A 19,472-nucleotide genomic window follows, 5' to 3' on the forward strand; every position below is an offset into this window, starting at 1 on the left:
CAACCAAAGTGCGACCCTTACAAAGATTACTTGAAGAATATGAAGGATGCTTCTACTAGTGACTTCGATGTGGTTCAGTACCCAGCTGGTTCTGGAAATGAAGACGAATGGGATAGAAGATCAGGATCACCTGCGTCCAGGGTTATATATACTTTGCGTTTACACTCTTGTAGGAACTGACTTTAAATGAAAGCAGTTATAGCAATTTATATTGTGTGTACAAACATGTTATGACTCTTCCAACTACCCAGAGAACATGTGAGTGCTTATTTTCTAAGTTGAAGATCATTAAATCAAAACTGAGATCAGTTTTGGGGCAAAGCCTACCGGAAAACTTAATGCTCCTTAATACTGAATATGTTCAAAATTTTCCTGTAGATTACGATGTTACTATAAGCGAAATAACAGAAAGCTCGAGATCTGAAACGATTACTTATGCTGTAAAATTTAATATAGTCATCCAATTGTAGCTAATAGTATTTGTATCCTTCTGTTTATGATGGAATAGATAGGATACTGCTAATTTATCTATACTACATTCACATTTTTGTTGGTTGTAATATTATTTTGTGCTATACAACATAGACGGTATTTCATCCTAATCGATTGTGTATAACTGTGTATGCTTAATGCTGTGAACAAATTAAGAAAGTTATTTTAAAACCCAAAATGTTTATATAAATTTGTCCACGAGGCGCCCTTCCAAGTTTTCATCTCCACCTAGCTCTAACAGCTCCAATCCGGGACTGCCCTGTAGGATAGGAACCTGGAATGCGCGATCGCTCTTACAGTGTGGAAAACTGAAAAACCTGAAGAAAGAAATGGAACGCATGAATATAGATATGTTGGGAATCAGCAAAGTTAGCTGGCCTGATGGAGAAGATATGTGGAGCAGAGACTTCAGAATGATTTACTCAAGACCTGTAAAGGGTACAGCAGGAGTCGGTTTTGTCTTGAATAAGAAGATAGAACAGAAAGTTATAGGCAGTTGGAAATACAATGAAAGGATAATCATGTTGAAGATAGCAACCGAACCGAGAAATATGGCGATAATCCAAGTATATATGCCTACATCAAGCTACACAGATGAGGAAGTAGAGGGAATCTATAAGCACATAGAAGAAGTATTGATCAAGGTTGAAGATCAGGACAATTGAATCATGATGGGTGACTGGAACGCAGTAGTCGGCGAAGGCAAAGAAGAGAATGTAACTGGGAGTTTCGGCCTAGGAGAAAGGAATGTGAGAGGTACACGATTAATTGAACTCAGAAAAAGCCATAATCTGACTGTAACAAACACTCTCTTCGAACAACCACTAAGAAGAAGATACACATCGACAAGACCAGTAGACAAAGAAATATATCAAATAGACAATATATTGGTCCGACAAGCATTTAGAAATCAAGTGAAGAACAGTAAGAGTCACTCAGGAGCAGACGTTGACTCAGACCATAATTTAGTTTTATGAAGAGCGAACTCCGGCTAAAGAAGAAACGAATGGTAGCACCAAACAAAAGATGGAAGACAATCAAGCTCAGAAGAGACGAAAATATGAAAAGGGAGTTTGCAAATGCGACAGACAAAGAGACGTCTAGGGTAGCTTCAGCAGGTGATGACATCGACTCGAAATGGGAAGCCATGAAAGCAGGGATTCCAAAAGCTGCCGACGAGCACATAGGAAGAGAAACGAGAACCCAATATAAACCCTGGATAACAGCAGAAATACTGGAAATGGTGGAGCAAAGAAGATAGTTCAAGATAACAAACAAAGAAGAAGAATACAGAAGGTGCAGAAATCACATCAACAGAGAAGTAAAGAAGGCCAGAGAAAACTTGATAAACAGTTTATGCAAGGAAATTGAGGATAATGTAGTCAAAGGCAATAGAGAAACAGCTTAGAAAACAGTTCGATGAAAAAAGAAACTCACAGACATTATCATAGACAAGGACGGAACAACGCTAATAGAAGAGGAGCAGATAACAAGAAAATGGAAGGAATATATTAAAGAACTCTACAAAGGAGACAGAGTGAACTAAGAAGAGATAGAGAAGGAAGAAGACGTCCATGGAAATGAATTAGGACTATCAATTTTACAGTGCGAATTTGACAATGCTTTGGAGAAAATGCAACATGGTAAAGCACCAGGAATAGATCAAATACCAACGGAAGTATCTTGGAATAACAACAAAGAAGAAACTATTTAATCTTATTAATGAAATGTACATCTCGGGAAAAATACCAAGAGACTTCGACAAAATCATATTCGTACCTATTCCGAAGAGGAAAGGCGCGCTGAAATGCGAACAACACAGAATGTTAAGTTTGCTTTCCCATGCATCAAAAATACTGTGCAAAATTATCGCACAAGGAATAGAAGGGAAAATCGAAGAACGTTATCGGAGGACCAATTTGGATTCAGGAGGAAAAGAAGAACAAGGGAAGCAATACTGAGTCTACGGTTGATCATGAAACAGCACATCAGAATAAACAAACCAATTGTGATAGCATTTGTAGATATAGAGAAAACTTTTGACAACGTGGATTGGAATATCATGCTCAGAACGTTGAAGAAGCTGAGAGTAGATTACAGAGACGAACCAGACAGCTGTTATCGGAAGAGATCAGAAGGAACCAAGAAGAAGTGAAGGAGTGAGGCAAGGATGTGGACTTTCACCTCTCCTGTTCAACGTCTATATAAAAGAGGCTATGAAAGAATTCTTTGATAAAAACGAGAAAGGCGTAAAAGTAAATGGTCAGGTTTTAAGCAAAATAAGATTTGCTGATGACATAGCATTGATAGCGGAGAACGATGAGGACATGCAGGAAGCACTTTCAAATTTGAACGACCAATTGGAAAAAACATGCAAAATGAAGATAAATAAGAAGAAAACGAAAGTGATAAAGTGCACAAGAGCAGGACAGGAAATGGCAAATGTATGGCTAGATGGAGAGAAAAGCGAAGACGTTCAGATGTTTCCCCATTTAGAAAGTCTAATATCCTCGGACGGAAGAAGTGAAAAAAAACTTCAGTTCCAGAATAGCACAGGCTAAACAAGCATTCAATAGGAAAAGAGGACTGTTAACATCAAGAAATGTGTCGCTGGATGTTCGTAAACGATTTGTTAAGACACTGGTATGGAGCGTGGCGCTGTACGGATCAGAGACGTGAACATTGAGAAAAGCTGAAATATCCAAGCAGGACGCATTTGAAATGTGGTGCTGGCACAGAATGCTGCGCATATCATAGACCGAAAGGAAAAGGAATTAAGACATACTAAAGGAAGCTAATGAAGGACGGCAGATCATGAAGATAATAGGAAAAAGAAGAAACAGCATGCTTGGCCATCTTATTCGACACTCCGATTGGATCACTCTGCTGATAGAGGGAAAGGCAGAAGGAAAACCAGGAAGAGGAAGACCAAGGATGGAATATCTAGATGCAGTTACGAAGAAAAGGCCTTATCAAAGTATAAAACAGCTCTCCCAAGGGAGAGAAAAGTTTTAAAATTTCCATGTTGCCTACCAACCTACGGTTGAGATGAACAAGAAGAAGAACCTACTTAACAATAATGGAATGCTACCTAGGTATATTTGTATGTGTTCTTTCCACGAGAGTTGTCTTGCTACTAGAGTCCGTCACACTAAAGAACAATCCTTTTACAAATCGCTTATTAACATCACCCTGTTCCTTGCTCTTTCTCTCTTTTACTTCCACCTCACTTTTTAAGGGGAGAATTTCTTCTCATGTCATGCAATAACGATCGTTCTTCTCTTCTAATCCTTCGCTAAAATTTTCTAATTGGTTTTCATATTCCACTAAATTTATCTACCTGATTTTTTCTTCACATTAAAAGCCTCCAGCATTTTTATATCGTTCTATGTCTACGTTTCTGCTCTGTACAACATTTGATGCGTTCATTGCTAAAGAGAATCAAGTCCATTTTTTAAAAATCATTTTGGACATATTTGATATTTGAGATCTCTATGTGGAGCAGAACCCTTCATTTAGGTGAAACCCGGAAAAAATGGTACAGAAATAACTTATACCTTGTTTGAGAGGTTTATATCTGTACTTCAACATAACCAAAATCTCCCTCAAGAATTTCAAGATATGACGTCATCAAAATAGCCGCTCGTGAATTTCAACTGAGTACATTTAAAAGTGCATAAAATCTTTACCGTTCATTAGATAACTTAAACTTTTGGTTGATTTCTTAGAGGAAAGATCAGAAAAGAATTTCGGTGAAAAATACCACACATACACTGCTCCACAAAACTTAAGCAACCCGAGAGAACGTGGTATAAGTGACGTGTGGAGCCCATTCAACACTGGTTAGTGACATGCACATACACAGAGACACACAAGCAAGGCGAGCACCCACTCTATATCATAATCAGTACCGTTGCAAGCGCGGTGAACAAATTATGCCACGAGGCGTACACCACAGCCCAGTAGTGTCCGAGGCTCCAAGCATTGAGTTAGTGGTTCTTGTGTGGGGTACACACCTTGCAATGGCTGGTAGACGACATTTGAGTGTCTTTGACTGCGGGCGAATAATTGGTCGGTTGGAATTGGTCCGATCGCAAGTGGAAATGGCGCAGGAATTCAACGTGAACAAAAAATTGTGTCGAGGCTGTGGAGTCGCTTCCAAAATGGAGGTGAAGTCAATAGACGTCATGGAAGAGGCCGTCCGATGAAGACGTCGGCCGTCGATGACCGATTTCTCACAATTGCTGACAAACGTAACCGTCAAGCTTCGTGCTCTCAACTGGCCAATGAGTTGTTTCAGGCTACAGGACAACGCGTGAGTCGTGAAACTGTTCGTTGGCGGCTCAATAGAGCAGGACTGTATGCAAGAAGGCCTGTGCTGTGTGTGCCATTGAAACTGGAGCACAAACGTGCGCGTTACACATGGTGTCAGGAACATGTTGCGTGGGGGAACACCAGTGGGGGCGTGTCATGTTCTCCGATGAGTCGAGGTTCAGCCTGTCGTCTTATTCTGGTCAAACTTTAGTGTGGAGAGAGCCAGGAACACGCTATCATCCAAACTTCATTGCTAAATGGCCGTCCTATGGCGGTGGTTCCATTATGGTGTGGAGTGGAATTATGCTGGATGGGAAAACGGACCTCCATATTGTGTAGCATGGCACTTTGACAGCACAACGGTACCGGGATGAAATTCTCAATACACATGTGCGCAATTTCCGCGGAGCATTTGGCCCAGACTTCCTATTCATGGATGACAATGGCCGCCCACACCGTGCACATCTTGTGTCCGAGTATCTGGAGTGCAAAAACATTACGCGTATTGCATGGCCTGCATATTCGCCGGATTTGAAACCCATCGAGCATGTGTGGGATGCTCTTAGGCGGGGAATAGCGCAGCGCAGTCTACCAGCACGCACTCTCCCTGACCTGTAAACAGCTCTCCTCGAGGAGTGGCGCCATCTGCCGGAAGACTTGATCAACACTATGATTTGCAGCATGGAGGCCAGATGTCGTGCCTGTATAGCTGTTCGTGGTGGTCACACGCCATATTGACTGCCTATGTCCTCGCACAATCCAGCTTCACCTGTTGAGGTATCGTTGTGCTGAACTTTTTGGTCACTCTGTACATCCTAACTGTATTGTTCGTCTTCACTTGTGCTGCATTGTGCATCTGGACCCTCTGATTGTTCATTATACTAGGTTCAGTGTTCGTGTCGTTGTATTTTCTGCCACTTTCTTCGAGTTGCTTAAGTTTTGTGGAGCAGTGTATATTGCCGTCATATTTAAATATGGCGTCTAAAAATAAAAGTTATCGACTTTCATAGCGTCATTACAGTGTTTAATGGTAAATAATTTTAAAACTGTTATATATATGCACAAATATGTTTATATGAGGATTTGAGTATATCATGAACATTCAAAGGAACCTAATACTGTATGCGTTAAGATGGCAGATATATAATCTGTTTTATACTGCAAGTTGTATATTCTCATTTTAAGTATTAAGCGAATATGAGGATGTTGAAAAGTTTGTCGGTAGATGGCTCTGAGTATTGAAAAATTTCAATGAAATGTAAATTTATCAACACTAATTTGTGTCGGAACATAAATTTGTCATTAGGCACTCGTGCTGTTTTGGGAGATAGGATTAACTGTGATGACGCTGAAGATGTAGGCGCAAGAATACAAAAGACGTTCGACAACAAGAAATTGTGCAAAGCATCAATTCGAAAGCAGACCAAGTTCAAACGCTGATAACTTTGCAAAATAATAATAATAATAATAATAATAATAATAATAATAATAATAATAATAATAATAATAATAATAATAATAATAATAATAATAATAATAATCGATGTTGGCAATATTGCACAACATTGATTAGTCCGTGCTGTTTTTGCGAATTATTACCATTGCTGAACGAAATGGAAATGTGGCTGAGCAACTCAAAAATGAGCTTAGTGCTGAGTCTGTAGCATTGTTCAAAGAGGTTGCATGAGAAAGCACGACAAGGCTAACCTAGTAACAATATTAATGAAGGACATGCCTGATGCTTCACAATCTAAAGTGTGTGACAGATATGTCTTGGATGGTGGAATTCTTCTTCATCACCTTCGATGACCTCCAGCTGGAACCTATTTAGATATATGAAACAGTACAGGCACTACATTTTCAGCAAATATGGAAGGTCAATTAAATTATAGTGGGATTTGATGACTATTGTGACTTGTCTTTCATTAAAGACCATAAATATCAACGGCTCTCTGTTAAAGTCATGTGAGAAAATGTAAAAGTTACTGGAGACACGAAAATCTAAACAAACCAAAATGTTTTTCTCGCAAATCCGTACAACAAAAGACAGTTCATTTCCATACTCAGCAAGCATGTTCGAAACGATGGCCATAAGGTGATCCAAGCTTCTGGTGACACGGACACCGAAATCGTTGCACCCTGTCTTCAGATAGCTTTAGAAGGTCATGAAGTGACCGTAGTTGCCGATGATACAGATATTCTCATTATGCTACTTTATCATCTAAAATCGTAAATGGCTAATGTACACTTCATGTCTGGAACTTGGCAGAAAGGTGCAACCAAACACATTAGTGTGCGCCATATGTTACAGAATGTGCGAATAAATCTTCACTCGCTTCTGTTTTTCACCCATGGGTGTGATACCACATCCCTTCTCTTTGGATGTGGAAAAGGAAGTTGCTTAAAAATGTGCGCAGCATCAAAGGATCATCAAATCCTCAGTGAACAGATTGACGACGTTAACTCCACACAAGAAACTGTTGCATTCAGTGGCCTTCATTTCTTTTTAAATTATGTGGTGGAAGCTACTCAGCTATCATCATCTACCGTAGTACTTTGTGCCTAAATTATTAGAATCATGACTGACTGACTAAATCGTTTTGGTTTCATACTAAAGACTAATTAATTAATTAATTAAAAAAGACTAGGGATTTGCATTATATTGTTTCGTTTACATAACTTAATATATTTCATTTATGTTCTTGTCCATATGAACATTTCCCACTATCATGTCGATACTGTAAACCTTTTCCTTGCTAAAAAGAAATTTGATAAGATAAAAATATCTATATTAAATATATATCTATATTTAATTGTATGTAAATTGAAATTATATTTTGTTGTTTACATAATGAATAAGTATTGGGCTGATTTACGAAGTGATGGTATTGATAATGAATTGAACAAATACACTGAAATATTTATATCCTTAGAACACTGAAAACAACTATATTTATAGATATAAACGTACACTAGTATTGAATAACCATAACATTAAGAATAATTTTCTAGGAATACAGACTAATTTTCTTTGTACGGAAGAACAGTGTATTCTTATAGCACAGAGGTTTTCAAATATGTAACTATATAGTAATATATAGTATAGATGAAATTTCAGAAATCATAGGGATTATTTGCAACTAAACGGCGAAGCTATAACGATGAGACTTGAACTTATGATGTTGAATATATCAAGAGAATGCGATGGATGAGAAATTGACTTTATACTGCAACTCATGAACACTCTTTAGATATCTTTAGTTTGATATTTGGCCTTCGACTGATATTTAATAGGTTCAACAAACATTTATATATATTTCGGATTAATTATAGACAAAACTATAGACGATTTTCAGTACAGGTGAAATACACGATGAATTAGCTGCACCATAGATTATAATATTTACAATAATAATTGATTTGAAGGTTTTGAAATTCCGTTAAGGCAACATTTTGTGAATGTCGTGATAAACGTATTTTAATCAAAAGTATCAACACAATGTAGGATTTGTTCATGATTTTTAGTAAATACGCAATTATGGGTTCAGCGACATCTAACACATCCTACATATCACCTCTGAAAACATGTTTTACATTAACAATTGCATAGAAACATTTCCCTATATGGTGATATATTTATTTTCCGCAAGATATAAGTTTTTATGATTTACTTGCTAATCAAATTTGAACAAAATAGTGACAAATGTTTAAAGAACTGTATTGTGACATTTGGATGAAATTGATAAATAATACTAATCGAATTGTTTATTTGTCCTTTATGATTTATTACTACTCTTAATAATGTTTCAGGATCCCTATGTAGAAAGAAAATTGATTTTTTCAGCAAATTGTATTTTATATGTTCGGTTACTACAACCCATTTGCTGTACACGATTAGAATTTCTAACATTATTAATTTATTTCTAGTTTATATTATTGCAATATAGGATAAATAAGTTTCTTCTTACACGTTAAACTGCGTATTTTGATACATATTATTGTATAGTACAATGAAGTCGTAGGGGTATCTTACTTAGAACATGAAGACATTTTTCGGTACTTAGAAATATATATAATAATTTTACAATTACTATTTAAATATAATGTATATATACACTGACACAAACTATTTGCAAAAGCTCGATTAATATTTACCGAACAATTAGTAACAGTTTCTAATGCACATATTTTGTTATAGCGAACTTTTTACACTTTTTACTATTATTAAATAAATTATGATTGTGTTGTTTGTATCAATATTAACCAACTGTTAGCGTATATGATTATTCGTTTGACATTTTGTTTAGATTCCATCAGTTTGATATATGCGTATTGTGCTTCACTTTGAATTTTTTATTGATAAAATAATAGTTCAAACTTATGATCACGTACATCGTGTTGATTATTTTTATTTCACTTTTATCATAATGCTGTAGGAATAAATATAATTATATAATTTTATATTTGTGTTGTGATGATCTATAACCAATTAATTCATTTTGAAGAAAGCCCATTATTTCATTGTTAATGTAATTAATATATATTTATTTGCCTTAAACAAAAATACATCAATTACAGTCAGGATAGAATTTGATGGTTAAACTTTTCATCAGAAAAGTATAGTCCTAAAAATTTTCGAAGTTATTTAGGTAAAATCACAGCTTTTTTTACTTTTAACCTGTTTGATGTTGAAGGGTATGACAAATTACCATTAGCTTAAACAAAAAATATATTGTTTCAGCTTATCGTTCTTCAATTGGATTAATCTGCCATCTCTCTTAATTTAAAGTGTGACTAGACACTTTAAATTAAGAGAGATGGAAGATTAATTCAATTGAATGACGATGAAAGAATTGAAGGAATGGGAATATAGGAGGAAACGGAGCCCTACGAAAATCATATCGACCTAATATTGTCCACCACAAATTATTTAGCCATGATGAGAGGCAAGGACCTTGCACACCAGAAGTAAGCGGTGTACCAGTATGTCAATGTGCCCGACCCCTAACAGCTTAAACTATTAAAATGGTTCAACAGAGACAACATGCTTTTACCCACAGTGTAAGTAGGATTGTCTAGAAAAGTGGTCGAACGTCATCACTTTAGATTTAGCACAACATTCTAAATGTAATATTTGAGGTTAAAAAACGGATGTGAAAGGAAATGACATTATTAACTTGTTTGTGGGTCACCCCGCCGCCCCGACATGTTAGTAGGACATGGTAAATTTATTTTGGGATGACAAAACGGATTCAAAAGCATATAGAAGTGAATATTGACCTCTTTCTGTTGAAAACATGATCCTACACGTTTGTTTAATTGAAATTATAATTAAATATATGTTTTAGATTGAATGAAACATGATTTCTAGTTCTCATAAGCTTCTTCCCTAATAATAATGATTGTGATACGTTAAAATATATTTTAAATTGATTGAAACATGATTTGTAGCTCCTAGAAGCTCTTTTCACCTATTAATGAACAATTAATTAGCACGTAATTGCGTAAGAATGATATTAGTCGGTTGCAGAGATATGAAGGAATTACATTTGAAAAAATAGTAAAAAATGTGAAAGAACAACATACTTTGAGTACATACCCCTCTCGCTCCGCGCCACTGTGTAGTATTTTTAATAGAAGAAGTATTGTTTTGTAATGGAGTGAAAAAGATGTGGAGATGAGTTGAGTTGAATTTAAGTTTAGCGCCCCTTTTAGCAGCGAGGCTATGTAAGACGTCAACTTACTGATTAACGTGGAATTGAACTCGGACCTTACCGTGCCGCGCCACTGTGTAGTATTTTTAATAGAAGACGTATTGTTTTGTAATGGTGTGAAAAAGATGTAGAGATGAGTTGAGTTGAATTTAAGTTTAGGGTCCCTTTTAGCAGCGAGGCTATGTAAGACGTGAACTTACTGATTAACGCGGAATTGAACCCGGGCCTTTTGTGTGAAATGTACGTACGTACGCTAACCGCTTAAAGGGATGGGGTTGAGAGATGAATGATTATTCATTTATTTCGTTGATGAAGTGGTTGAGGGAGGAATGATTATTTATTTATTTATTTAGTTGGTGTATATTTTATTTCATTTCATTTGATTTATGTAGATTTTTCTTTTCATTTTTGCGAGATGTGAAAATCTTTGTTTGTAGAAACGTGGACAATATGATCTGATGTTATTGAAACGTACTTTTGAAATGCGAGAAAGTGCCCATCTATAGTTCTGAAGTTTTAGTGACCTACTAATGAGAACTTGAACGTGATTGGCTGTTCTTAACATAGATCATGTTCTACAGATATCAGGATGCATCTTCTTCCTCCCAGCCAGTTGTAAGGTGGTTGGATGACCCACTGCCTTGTATTAATAATAACACATTGAATGCGTGTCATTGAACGTTAGCAGAATGCATTTTCTCTCTCCCACTTAGTTGAAAGGTGCCTGGCTAACAACCCCTTTCCTTGTATTAATAATAACATGATGAATCCGGGTCACTGAACATTAGCAGGATTTTTTCCCAACCAGTTGAAAGGTGCCTGATTGACAACCTCTTTCCTTGTATTAATAATAACACATTGAATGACTCTCTCCGAACATTTATCTGATGCTTACCAAATTCTGTGTTGAATGTCTTACGGTACCATATATATTCAGAGAGAGAAAGATATCCAATCTTGGTGTTTTTGTTTACCAAGAATAAAATTTAACACGAAACAATGTTTATGATGCTTTGAAAATTACTGTTTGGTGTTCTTATTTTTTTTGAGAATATAAGATGAAAATAAAGTTGTTACTGTATCCATGTATCGTCATGACACGTTTTCCCAGAAAATGACTGGAGAGAATCTTTATGCTATTAACTAGTATAACCCGCTAACATTGTTTATAGAACTTAAGTACTTGCTATGTGAAAAATGATAAAAGCATTGATTACATTTTTAGGACATGATACGGTATTGTCCATTGGAAAATGCCAATTTCCGTAATAGGTAGAAAATGAAGGGGTGGGGGTGATTGAATGAACCGTGTTATAAATATATGAATGACCATATTTCTTTGATTGTTTTTTATTCGTGTCCTTAACGAGATAAAAGTTTGTTTTGTTTATTTGTTTGTGTAAATTTAAAGTGTTACCCAGAACTGTTTTATTGATTAAGGCAGGAAATATATATATCTACGATTAAGTTATGATGATGATTGTTTCATACGCGGTGGCTCAGTGGTAGAGCTTTTACTTTCAATGCTTGGGGATCTTGGTTTGATTCCAGTTTGCACCAAGTGAACGTTGTAATGGACAAACACCGTGTGCATGAGTTTTATTCCCAGTTTAGTTGACATAATTGTGGGACGTAAAACTTAAAGATTTTATTTTAGAAGAAGATGATTGTTTTAAAAGTATTTTTGTTTGAGTTTAGGCTATATGAGACGTGGACCTGGAGGTGGATAATAAGTTTTCACAGGGAATTAAACCCCGGGCCCGGGCCCGGGACCCCCGCGCGCACCGAATGCAACAGTGACGCGACCGCGTTAGTCTTTACCACCCCGCGCGTAACCGTGGCGCGCGCGGATGTTGCCGGTTACGGCACGCAAGTACCAAACGCGTACGGCTTGCGTTTTTTATGTTAAAGGGAGGTACCGGAATTTGAACTTAAAATTGCTTGGCCCAAAGGCAAGAGCGTTAACGACTAGGGGAAAATAAACGGGGTTGGGTTTCGTAAGTAAACATTTATTTCCTTACTGAAGGAACGGAGGCTTATTTAAGTTTATTGTACTTATGCATGTACTGATCACTAATGGTTAAAGGAATCACCAAAACATAGATAAATGGATCTCCAATACTCGAGGTGGATATTATGATTACCAAAACATATATGTATGGATCTCAAATACTTGAGATGTATATTAAGATCAACAAAACATATATGTATGGATCCCCAATACTCGAGGTGATTATTAAGGTAACCAGAACATATATGTATGGATCCACAATACTCGACGTGATTGTTAATTTTACCAGAACATACATACATATTTATGAGGAAATGGGAGACATGTTTTGTCTTTCTAAATATTAACTAATTGTTAAGAAAAGAAATATACAATATTATTCTTTACCTTGAAAATATATATAAAATTATACGGACACGGTACGACAAACGTCTTCACTGTAAAACAGCTTTCGCTATATTAAGCCTTACTTTATACTTTTGCCGCTAGGTGTCACGACTAGTAGCGGTGGCTGTGAAATACATAATAGAGCATGATATAACATATATTTTACGCATACAGTCATCATTTTCTTTTACATCATCCTACGATAAAGATTAAAGAGAAGCTTGCCTTATCTGCAAATCCTATTTTTATTGAGCCATATAAATTGCAATACTACGAAGTAAACTATATTGGTATTCGTTGAAGCTTATTGTATTTCAGAGAACGAACGAACGAAGCCTTGTTGATATTAAAAGTAATAAGGAAAGCCAGCTTCCCAGCTTTTTTATTTTTGCTCAACTGGATTACGAGGGAAATACACCATTTTCTTCTTGCTTGTGGACTTGTTAAAGATTACCTAACACTTTAAAGGTGTGTATGATATATACTTATTGATTTTTTTGTACCTATAGATACTTTTTTATTTTTTAAGCAATTAATATTATTAAATAGAGAGAGTTTATTTGTTTGTGGATATTTTAAAAAGAATAGTTTACAATTAAAATATATAGAGTGAATATTTACTATTTTTTTCAGAAATTAAACAGATACCTTTAAAATAAGTGATTAGTCTCTTTTTGCATATCAATATAATTTACTACTGCTTAAAAATTATTGATTAGACTTTTTTTTAAGAAACTGATATATCAAAGTGAACTTGATAGCTCATAATAGTTTTTTCTTTGTTTTATTTTTTATGTGGATTTCTTCTGCTCATCGGAAGAACTTAACATGGTGGACGAAATTTATTTGCAAGAATTGGTGCGCGGTTTCAACGACTACCTGAGGGTCTTCAGTACCTGGAAAGCCATAATGGAACTAGAGCGCCTGGGACATCGGGGGTCGGGGAGATGCAACGCACATTTACGCGCCCTTCGTGCCTTTGAAAGTAATGATACACTACTTCTCTAGCATTGCGCAAGCAGTGCTGATATAATAGATTTATTTTTCTATGGGTTTTTCCGTACTTATGATAGTTACGAATCGCGCAGGTAAAACTTTTATATTTATTATCTTGTGGGGCAGGTCGGGTGAATAGAATCAAAGACGCAGAATTATCGGACTTTTTGAAATCTAGGTCGCGGTTTGTTTAGGAACCGTGCTTAATTCCATCTGAAAATAATGCCATAGTCATGCCCCCTGAAGAAAGACATAACTTGAGTGAAAATAATAATAATAAATTACATTTATTAAGTAATAAAGATTTAACTTTTTTAAATGAAATAGATGGGATTAGCACTCATAATTCCGCTGAAATACCAGTTGAAGATATGAAAAGTTTGGTTCAAAATGAGGACAATGCTGTGGTTATACCCACGCAACATGTTCAGGGAGAAAATCCTGTATACAATCCACTTCAACACTGTGTACAGGATAATTATGACTATGGTGACCAAATGTTTTTTTCTCCTCAACCTGGTCCGTCATAAGCTAGTGTTCCAGCTCTGGTTGGACATGGCAACACAAACAACAATAGCACACGTGGTACTACTAGTAGTCCTAATAATGGTAGTACAAGTGGTAGTAGTAGTAGTAATAACAATATTGACGGACAAAATCAAAAAATAGTAATTTCCAAGTAGTAAGAGAAAGCAGACAAAGGTTCCGTAAGTTCAATCTTACGGGCCATGAAATTCCCGTGAGACCTGTGGGTGATGAAAGAAATCTTAATAACCCAGATGTCTATATCGAAAGTTTAATTAATTTTGAGTTGGAACATGTGATTTCCAATGCACGCCCCTCGGACTACATTGGGTTATACATAGACAGTAGTAATAGTACCAACAACAAATCAGTGTATGTTCCATTTAGAAAAAAGGGCAATTTCTCTGCTAGGACAGTTTTTACTTCAATTGAACGTGTACTAAATTCAAATGAAGTGTTTCTTTTGGGGGCAAGAAGTATTGTTTCGATTCCAGATAGCGGAGAGTATGCACGACCAGGGAAGAAATGCAACGAGTGCCGTTGATAGATATGCGAAATACCAAAATTACTTGGAAAAACCATTAATTCGAATTGAAAACAAAATTATTTACTGTTTACCTCTGGCTATAGTATGTGGTCAAGTAAGGCTTCACGGTACAAAATATGATTTGTATAATTTAAAAAGAGATGATAGCGATACACGGATTATTAAAGCAAAAATTCTCTGCGAAATGTCAGGTGTTAGCATTAAGGGTGGTTGTGATTTTTCAGATTTAGACACTTTCCAATTTTATTTGAAAGGGGAGTATCAAATTGTGGTTTATGAGGAACATGAAAAAAAACCGGGAATATATAGTACGTTACCCGGGAGAACCTGCAGAAAATAAGTTTTTATACTTTATCAAAGAGGTAACACTATTGGTCATTTTGAACCCATTCGTAACATTAAAACTTTTCTTAAGGCACGGAAGTATTGTTATTATTGTTTGGAAGGTTATGATGAAAGGTCAGATGCACACAAGTGTAAGACTCGTACTTTTTGCGAACATACTCAGGAACGTGATACTGTTAACAAAATTAAATGCAATGCATGCAATAGATAGTTTGCTGAGGGTTGTGTTTTGAAAACCATGTGAACAGTAATAAAGCGGGTAGATCTGTATATGATAATGTAAAGTTTTGCATCGATTGTGCTGTCATTTTTGATAAGAGAGGGCGAAAATCTGATCACATGTGTAGCGAACATTTTTGTTCAACGTGTCGTGCGTATGTTGATATAAACCATACATGTTTTGTTCAGAGTCAGCGACCTGTTCATACGAAAAGGTTAATGTACATCATCTATGATGTTGAAACGATGTTGAAGGCACCGAATGAGCGCGGTGAAACGTAACACAAAGTTGTATTGGTTTGTTGTCATCATGTTTGTCACACCTGTATAAAGAAAGGTATAGATGAGCCTTGTAAAACGTGCGGTGATAATAATGGAAAACTTCGTTTTCTTTTAAGACAATGACGGATTTTATTAACCACGTGTTAGTAGAGCGTCCTGTCTTTCAGAAAATAATAGCAATCACCCATAATGGTAGTCGCTATGATGGTCTCTTCTGTCTTAGAACTCTAATAGAAGACCAGCATATTGTACCTAGTGTTCTTGTTCAGGGTCAGAAGATTTTTAATATTAGCATAGGTAATCGTATTTTTTTCGTGATTCTTTCCTTTTCCTTGGCGTAAAATTATCCAAATTAACGAAAATATTAGGCCTTTGTCAAAATTTAAAGAAAGGAGATTTTTCATATTTGTTTAATACTGAAGAGAATCAAATTATGTCGGTCCCTACCCTCCGCTTGAGTACTATGACCCTGAGGCGCGAAGCACCGAAGAAAAAAAAACAATAGGAAGCTTGGCACCAAGAGCGTGCGGAAAGTGGCGAGGAGCTTAACCTGCAAAAGGATATGCTGGCGTATTGTGAGAATGACGTTTAGCAATATTATTGAAGAGAAAACGGAGGGTTTGCAATGTTTCATCACTTCATCCACCGTTGCAAGTCTTGCGATGCGGACATATCGTACCTTGCACTTACCGGAAAATACTATTCCTATCATTCCCATGTTGGGGTTTCATCATAAGACCAAGTATATTACAAAAGCTATGCAATGGTTTATGTATATGGAAGACCAATTAGGGATAGAAATCCAACATGCTAGGAGAGGTGGGGAAAAGTATATTGGTAGGTACAAGGTCGATGGATAACAAGGATTTAACGCTGCCTTTGACTTTTATGGATGTTGTTTCAGTGCCTGCAGGCTTTGTTTTCCCTTTAATCGTGACGCCGTTTTACACGATGCTCAAGACTCGTGCAATACGATATGAGCGAACCATGCGGCGCCGTAGGTACCTGAAAAGTGTAGGTGTACACCTATACGAAATATGGGAATGTTTTTAGGACAATAAAGTAAAGACGGATAAGGAAGTACAAAAGTCTGTTCAAGAACGTTGTATTAATATACCTCTTTTTCTTATTCCTAAGAACTGTTACAACGGTGGTCGCACGGAGGTTTTTCGTTCTTACGTCAATTGTGCGAATAATGAGCGAATTGGCTACGCCGATGTAACTAGTGTTTATCCATGGGTGATGGCACGTAAAACTATGCCGGTTAAATCATCTAAGATTTATACGGGGCCGGACTTTCCAGATGTGGAAAGTATTCACGGTGTAGTGAAATGCACCACTTTGCCTGCAAAAGACGTCTATTTTCCAATCTTACCATACGTTGCGGAAGGTCGATTACTTTTCGGTTTTTGCCGCACATGCATGGAAGAAGAAAACACTAACGAATGTACCCATAGTGACGCTGAGTGTGGTCTCACAGGAACATTTTGCACTTCAGAGTTACACCTTGCTCTGCAAAAAGGTTATAAAATAATTGATATACATGAAATATGGGAATTTGAACTCTTAGATTTTGAAGAGGGGAATTCAGGTGGGCTGGTCGAGACATATGTAAATTCCTTTCTTCAGGTGAAGCAGGAAGCCTCTGGTTTTCCTGCTTAGTGTACCACTGAAGAAGACAAACAGAAATATATCAATGAATATTATGCCCATGAAGGCATACGATTAAATTATGACAATATTAGGATGAATCCGGGATTGAGTCAATGTGCAAAATTATACCTCAATTCATTGTATGGAAAGTGGGGGCAACGCGCAGATATGTCGCAGAGTATAATCGTTAGTGTTGAGGTCACATTTCGTAGGTATTTAACTACGGCAACGTATGAAATTCAAAGTGTGGTTCCAATTGATGATGACTATCTTATTGTCACATACAGACATTAAAAATGAAAACGTTCCGTTAGAGTTTTCCAATATGATACTAGCCGCATTTATTACTTCGTGGGCTAGACTTAGACTTTACAAATTACTAACAACTGTAGGACCTGACAGAGCAATTTACTGTGATACTGACAGCATTATGTACTTACAGAAAAAAGATGAGGAACCCTTGTTACCGCTCGGAAACTATTTGGGTGATTTGACAAATGAAATTCCTGAAGGTTGGGAGTTTACAACCTTTATCGGTTTAGGCTGTAAAAGTTATGCCATGAGGCTAACAAATGCCCAAAGGGATGTTCGGCATACATTCAAAATTAGGGGGATAACACTAAATGATAGGACTTCTCAAAAAATTAACTTTGAGAGTTTTTATAACTTTGAGAGATTAGTGTCTGGACAATCAGAGTCCTCAGTAATAGAAAACCCAAATAGCATCGTTCGTAGACCGGGGTTCCGTAACTTTAGCTGTAGAGAAACAGAGACACACTGTGAGGTTAACAAAAAACGAAAACGTATTGACGAACCTAACGTGACTGACAATAAACCAATACGAAAACGTGCAAGTATACCTTACGATTATAGGCCCACGAACGAGTAAATGTGATTTTTATGAATGAAATTTTAGACAATTTGTTTACTGTGTAAACTCTGCTTTTGTATTTTTTCGTTTCCTTGGAAACTCCTAGTTAAAATATTAAAAATTCCTATGCAATCTCGATATTCAATGTATGAGTGTGAGTGTGTGTATATAAAGCAAAGTTTCTATTGTATACATTCATTTTATTACAAGATGTTAAAGTTTCATCCCTCTACTATTTTAATTGCTGGTCATTCAAGAGCTGGTACAACTTGTTTTGTAAATCGTTTACTGAATGAACGCGATCAAATGTTTAGTATAAAGTTTAATGATATTGTTTGGTGTCATGGTGCTATAATACCAAAATTAGATGCAAATGTAAAAATACGTTTTGTAGAGGGAATACTTGACATGAATAATTTTGAAATTAAAGAAAATTCATTATTAATACTTGATGATTTAATGTCAGAAACTAATGGTGATGTGGCTAATTTATTTACAAAGTATGTACATCATAAAAAGGTTAATTGTAATATTCATTATTCACCATTTATTTGCAAAAGGAAAACATGCACGTGATATTAGTTTAAATGCACATTATATTAAAGTATTTAAAAATCCACGTGATAAATTACAAATACAATATTTAGCAAGGCAAATTATGCGTCGATATAGTAAAGAAATGGTGAGTGTGTTTGAAGAAGTAACCCGGGAACCTCACAATTATTTATTATTTGACTTAACAAAAATGAACGATGCATTGCGAATACGTACAAATACTTTTCCTAATGAAATCATGTATATGTACGCTAACGTAAAAGACGTGCATACAAATTTTTGTTTAGTCTGGATCAAGATGTTGAAGGTTAAACAACACTACAACACGCTCTGTGCTCTGTGCAAATGCAAAAATACAAAACGAAAACAAATTTTACAAAATGCTTAAGGGGATTTAATAAAAACAATTTCTCAAGCAGATAAACAACAATAAAAGGAAACATTCCTTTAAATTCTCCTCAGAAACAACGTTTACGTAGACATAAAAAGATCTTACGTGCTCTATCTCAGCAGCGTACTGCATTAAAGAAAAAGAAAAAGTTGTTATTACAAAAAGGTGGT

This window comes from Thermobia domestica, chromosome 11 (genome assembly GCF_964235325.1).
Source record: "Thermobia domestica chromosome 11, izTheDome1.hap1.1, whole genome shotgun sequence".
Lineage (NCBI taxonomy): Eukaryota > Metazoa > Arthropoda > Insecta > Zygentoma > Lepismatidae > Thermobia > Thermobia domestica.